Consider the following 6,854-nt stretch of genomic DNA (forward strand, 5'->3'; position numbering starts at 1 on the left):
AATGAACCTGGTTAAAGCATATCTGCCATAAAGGAGGATTTGGCAGATGGAAGCGGAACAGGCAGTAATCATTTTGTAATGTTGTATAGTCTCTCCTTTCTTCTCTGTTGACAAAAATGTGTAAAAAAAATCAGAACAAATGGTACACATTTAAAATCTTATGTTAATCACCTTTCTGCTTTCTCAATGAATATTTTAAGCATAAAGACTAAATGTCGAAATAAAACAGAGTGAAGAATTACCAAGATGCAAATGGAGATCTTGTTGGCTCCTAATTAATCATCTGTGAACTATAAAGCTATTTTCAATTAGCCTGACAAATCAAAGGAAATAATCATCTTTGCTGATATTAAGCTTGAGAGATTATTATTTTTTAATTCGCAATGCTACAACCTTTCCCTCCTTTCGCTCATCAGCAGATTGCAGTTAGACTAAAATATTGATTCAAGGACCTCAGCAATGGCAAAAATTAGAGGAGGATTTGCATGGTGAAATTTTGCAGTCAGCAGTTATTGTGGTTTTTTTTTTTCCATTTGCTTTAGATGGAACTGGCTCCTGAGTTTCTCTCTCTAACTCTTTTTTCCTCAAAAGTTCTTGAAATACCTTCTTGCAGTTTCCTTCTGATGTTGTTTCACAGGTCTTAGGGGCATTGAGTGAAATGAAGCAGGATTGGGGCCAGCCCAGAGAATGAGCATCCTGTAAAGGACACAAATGGAGACACTCTGTCTGCATATACTCTAGGAAGTATATACATTTTGTCTAGAGACTTCTTACATCAATTATCTTATATTTCAGTGTCAGGAGGAGGATGAACAGAATCCCTAAGATCACACCCCCCAACTACCACATAAGATGCTAAAGTAACTTTAGTGTTCTATCAATTTCTCAATTAATTTTTTTAAATTGTATTCTCTTTGAGAAAATTTTAATGTCTTGAAGGGTTTTGTTTGTGTGTTTTTGATTATGCTTTACATTTGCTTTGTTTTGTTTGCTTGGGTGGACTTTTATTCCTTCTTTTCTTCCCTCTGATGACTAAAATCTGGTTTACAGAACAGGCTGAGAGCTGTTGTTCTTGGGCAAACACCTTGTGAATGGCCACTCTGCCTTTCTTTATTGCTTTGAAATTGCAGGGAAGAGCTGATGATGGGCAGGTTGGAGCAGAAAAACCCTCTGAGTCATGGCTCCATTTTGGTAATCTATATTGTACAGAAAACACCATGGAAGTCATTAGTGGGGTCAGATCTTGTGGTCTTTTTGCAGGCAAAATTCCTTTTGGGAATTTGAGTGAGTAATAGCTGCTGTGCTGCTGTGTCTGTTGCAGTTACTTTTTACTTCAAGCAAAAACTCCATGGAACTCAGTGGAAAGATTCCTAATGAGTAATGCAATGAGACTTGAATCAAGACGTCCTTTGTATTATTTTCAACCTTCTCACCTTGATTTACCCAGGAGGCTGAGGAGAGACCTCATAGCAGTGCACAGCTTCCTCACCCAAAGGGGATGTGCAGTGGCAGGAACTGATGTCTCCTCTCTGGTGACCTGGGGGCATGGCCTGAAGCTGAGTCAGGCAGGTTTAGGATGGATATCAGGAAAAGGTTCTTTACTCAGAGGGTGTTTGGGCACTGGAACAGCTTCCCTGGGGAAGTGGTCACAGCACCAACCCTGACAGAGTTCAAGGAGTGTTTGAACAATGCCCTCAAAGCACAGGCTGTGACTCCTGGGGCTGTCCTGTGCAGAGCCAGGGGTTGGGCTCAATGATTCTTGTGGGTCCCCTCCAACTCAGGATATTCTAAGATTACCAGGATCTCAGTTAATGTTTTAGCTCTACTGTTCCCTTAGTGGTACACACAGTGCACACAGCTGTTGTGATATTGAGGGAATATTTTTAATATTACCAGCCTCAGTGCTTTGAGGTTGAAGAAAATAGAAATATTGCACCTAGCACAATCTGCAAACTTTTATTTTTTATCCTGTGCTTTTGAATCACAAGTTGATTTAGGATGCATATAGTCCAATTAGCAATGTGTTTTTTGAAGTGATTTCTACCTTGGAGTGAGCAGATTTTTCCTTGGCTCATGAAGCATGGTTTCCTTGGACTTTCTCCTACTACACTCATGGCAACTCAGGCCTCAGGGCTGGAATAAAACTACACTAAATTTACCCCCAAAATATGGTCTTTGAGTCCTCAGCATGGGCTGTTTTCCCCTCCAGAATCACTTTTATTTCTAATGTCCACAGACTTCTAGACCACAAGTTTTCATACTCCTTTTTGGTCACTGAGACTCTTGATTTACTCAAGACTGGTTTTAATCTAGGAAAAAATCAGGGTGGGTGATGAAGGGGCAAGAGGGAACCTGTTTTTTTTTTTTTTTGCAAAGTTTAGGAGATGTTGGGAAAACAAACCAAAATAAGTTGTTATTGAAAAAAACCCTGTAAATTAAGCCTTAAAATGTCCTATTTATCGCTTCTATAGAGGTTCTATATGACATTGGGAAACTCAACCCAGTCTTGTCACATGGAAACAGGTACTAAATGTATAATCATCATTAAGATGCCAAATTTTACACCTTGAACTCTGCTTTGTGGGGGCAGAACTCTCAGTGGCACCTCAGAGCCAGAGAGTCTCATGCTTGTATTTATCCTTCAGAATATCAAATATCTAATTCTATAAAAATACAATGTTCATCTCAACCTGAACTGCAAATCCAGTGCTTAATTTCTTCCACTTCCTCCCATCCCTAAATCTGGGGAGGAGATATGTTCTGAAGATAAATCCATCACTTGTGCAGAGTTTAGCTGCAAGTTGACGAGCACCATAGAAAACCCACCAGCTCTGACATCTCAGGACAGCAGGAGGGAGGAGTAAACAAAATACATGTCCATGGCTCAGGAAGGGCAACGTCCTCCCTGTGCCCTGGATGAGGCAAAGGAAAAAACCAGGTGTGACTGTCATTTGTAGAAGGAACAATAGAGGAGGAGAGTGTGAATAATTCATTCTAGTGTTTCCTAACATTTTGGTGGTTGATTTTTTAATCTTCACACTGTTTTATTTTTTTTTTAAATACAATTTTTTGTTGAATTCTTCTGTAAAAATACACACACACAAGTATAGGTGGGTGCTTATGGGTGGTATGGACTCCATACCTTGTCACAAAGGAAAGGGAATGTGTGTTGTGCCTGTGCATTGGTGTGTCTGTACCCAGACCTGGAGGGCCCCTGTGTCACCTGTTTGTGCTGGTTCTGTGTGTGCCTGTGTGCATATCTAAGCTACAGCTCTACAGAAACCAAGGCACAGCACAAATGTATAGCAAATTTATACCTGTTTCACACAATTCCCCGGGGCTATGCAGACTCCTGGGTGCATGTTGGATCACTCTATTGTAGAAGTATATTTCCCTTGTTATAAGTTTAAATTAAGGCTCTGACCTGAAGCTCAACTCATTTTTTTCTCTCAAAGTACAAAACACCTGGTTATTTAACCTGTCCTTTTACATTTCCACTCTGGGTTACTGTCGACTGCAGAGGCACTGAAATAATTAATGAAAACCTGTCCTCTGGGAAGACAGAAGTGACTGAAATGCTCAGGGAAATTTTGCTTGCAATCCTCACATGCTGGTGTTCATGCTAACGTGGATAATTAGTGAACCACCTGCATGCATATTTAGACTTAGCCCATGACCATTGTAATTCCCAATTATTATTTCATTGTCATATTACAGTGCAACTGTTTATTTCACTGCGTGTTAGAATCATATTAACCTTCTTACGCTTCTTGAATGGATAACTCTTTTCCTGCTAAATCACAACCCAGTGCATAACTCAGGGTGGTCCCACGGCTGCAGGTAGCACTGCTGCCTGCAGACCTGGATTTCTTTATTCCAGGTCAGAACACAATCCTTCAGCTCCAGTTCTGCTTTTAATTACACTCTTCCCTCATATTCACCAGCCATAGAGGATCTTCTTTCAGCTGCAACCATTGTGAAAAATTAAGAATTCAGAAGAAATGCAGAAGGCACAGCATGGACTGCTGTGAATGCAGAGGGGTGATGATGACTTGTTTTTGACACTGGTGGTTTCTTCCCCCACATGCCAAGACTGCCCACAGCTAGGGAGGGCAGAGGATCCCCCCCTGCAAGAGGTGAAGTTGCCTCTCTTGCAAAACCTCAAGCAAGTTACAGAAGGTCATCCCTCTTCTCCACACATGCAGAAATGGTGGCTGATGAATTTACTTCCTGCAGCGTCGCACTGGAGCAGATTTATAGATTCTGTGATAAATTTTAAACTATATTTAGGGACTCTGAGGAAACAGCAATGAATAGATACAGGTCCTGAACTGTTATTCTTGATTGCAGCTGCTTCATAATAGACTTTTTTAAAAAGTATCAGTATGGGACAGGAAGTGGAGTGGAATATAAAATTATGCTGAGCCCAGAGAAAGGAGGATCCTCGAGTAGGAATTGAACAAGACCCATGGGAAAGCCAAAAATGAGGAAGGAGGGACTGAACTTATGATGGATTTCTGAACAGTCACCCAGGGTCTTTCCATTAATAGCAGGCAGGATGTTTTCCTTTATAAAAACCTGATTAAGTTTGTCAGACACTGATAACCTTTCTATAAGGATTTTCATTCTGTGTACTGGATGCATGGACGTAAAAGGGATATTCTTGCCTATTAATTTCCTAGGGTGGCTTTTCTATAAAATCCTGGACATCCAAAAAGAGTTATGCTTCCATGTGCTCTTGCCAACCTTATTTGTATTTAGGAGACTTTTTCCAAAGGGGTCATGGGAAAGGAAGGTGGAAGCCTATGGATTTGATAATGCACATTTGTCCCTGTCATCTCTGCATAGGTACTTCACAGATGTCATGTAGGAATGGTTGTTTTTTGTTTTACAGAGTTGTCCTTTTGCATCAAGAGATGTAAAACCAGTGTGCAGGCTCTGGTGGGGACGTCTCTCCTTATCACTTCATTGGAAAATTGACTGGAAGTTTTGTCACACAAACCTCGAGCAGCAAATTCTGTATCTCTGCTCTGAGCTGCTGTTTCAGTGTCCTGTCTCTCAGCTCTTGCCCGTGGAGTGGACAACACCCAGGTCTTCCTTGCCTTCTGGCTTTAGCAGCAGGTCTCAGATTTCACTTGCCTGTGGTGCAGAGAATATCTGCCCAAACTCTTGCTGACCTGTCTGAGTGGAAGGAATTGGTCTCTGGAAGATTTATTTTTTTTTTTTTTTTAAAGAATTGAGACAGAAGAGAGTTAGGAGGCAACAAGCTTTTCAAGCCTCCTGCATTCTCAAAGACCTCAGGATAGTAAAGCATTTAAGTGCTTGCTTTACTGGAGTATGATAGATCAGCACAGAGTGACTAAGCAGCTCAGACATGATTTATGATGTTTTGGGAGATGAGGAAATCCCATGTTTTCACAGAATTTTCTTTCCATTCCCACTGGTCTACTTGATCCACCTCTCTGACATGATGTCATGCGTCTTCACTGTGCATGGAGAGTGAATAACTTTCCAAATCAAATCTGTCTTCAAACTTTGATGACTAGGTCTTCATGTCAGTGTTGCTAAAATCAGTTGCCAGGTCTTATTCTCTGCTCACTCTCAGGGACTACTGAATTCTCTCTTCAGGTTATTGGATAACCAAATTTTCTCTCTTCTCCACCATAAATCTCATGGCTTAGGAATGAGCTATTTTTCCTTTAAGGCAGTGGAAGTCTGTAGTCACTGACAATCCAGGCACATGAAAGGGAAAACATCTATGATGCCTATAGGAGTTTATTGATTTTGATAAGTGCTCTGGCCGACATCTATCCATATAAACATATTCCTACTGTTACAGGATAATCAGAAAGATTTCCAGGTGCTTTTGGATAGCTCTGTAATGTAATTTAAACATAATCTTTGACAATTTTTCAATTTGGTGACTGACTATGGCTTAGGAACATGTGTAGTTTACATAACCTAGGTGGGGGATGTGCCCTCTCCACAGTTTATGGGTATGGAGATATTTATGTTCCCATTACCTGCAGTTTGGGATTAGGAGCAGTGTGAGACACTCACATGTGAGTCTACAGGAGCAACAGCACATTGATGGGGTGAGCACCCGCAAACATTACCAGAATGACTTTCAAAATAATTTATTCCGCTTTCCATTTGCTAAACCAAAACTTTCCTGTGTATAAAAACACATGATCTCACCTCAAAAGACCCTGCACTCAAGTGTCTGCTTCTTAATTTCTGAGTCTCTTCCCATCTCATATCCCATCCCTAAGGCCTCTAGTCTTGGCTAGATTTGCTACCTGTGCTCAGCAATGCACCTTGAAGCATTAAGTACAGCAGGATAGATTCAGTTGATTCAGAAATATGAATCAACCCAAATGCTGATCTTATGGAAAAGGTGGCTTGTGAAAAACCCCTCTCCTCTCCCTTGAGGTGTTGATGTTGATGCCTCATTTGCCGGCTTTGGCAGAGCCCTGAGCAAAGGTTGGATTTCCTGGGCTGTCAGCCATTCTTGGTCCTCAAAGGAACAGACAACCTGTTACAGGTGATCAATAGATGCCATTGCCTGCTCTGGTGTGTGAGGCTTTTCAAAAAGAAACTCCCAGGAGGAGATTCAAGCCTGGGATGTAATCTTGACCACACTCAGTTGACATTCAGTGAGAAGCAGTTATGAATGTGAGTCTTCCTTCCAAATGTTCACAGCACATGTGCCTCAGGCAATGAAAAAACAGATGAAAAAGGGTTGTCCAATCCTTCTCTGTCACCTTTTTTTTTTTTTTTTTTTGGTACCTGTATCCTGGTATTTTTTTTTTTCTCCTTTATTCCTTTAAAATTTTAGGTGGTCAGGAGAAGTC

The sequence above is a fragment of the Passer domesticus genome, chromosome 5 (assembly GCF_036417665.1).
Source record: "Passer domesticus isolate bPasDom1 chromosome 5, bPasDom1.hap1, whole genome shotgun sequence".
Taxonomy (NCBI): Eukaryota; Metazoa; Chordata; class Aves; order Passeriformes; family Passeridae; genus Passer; species Passer domesticus.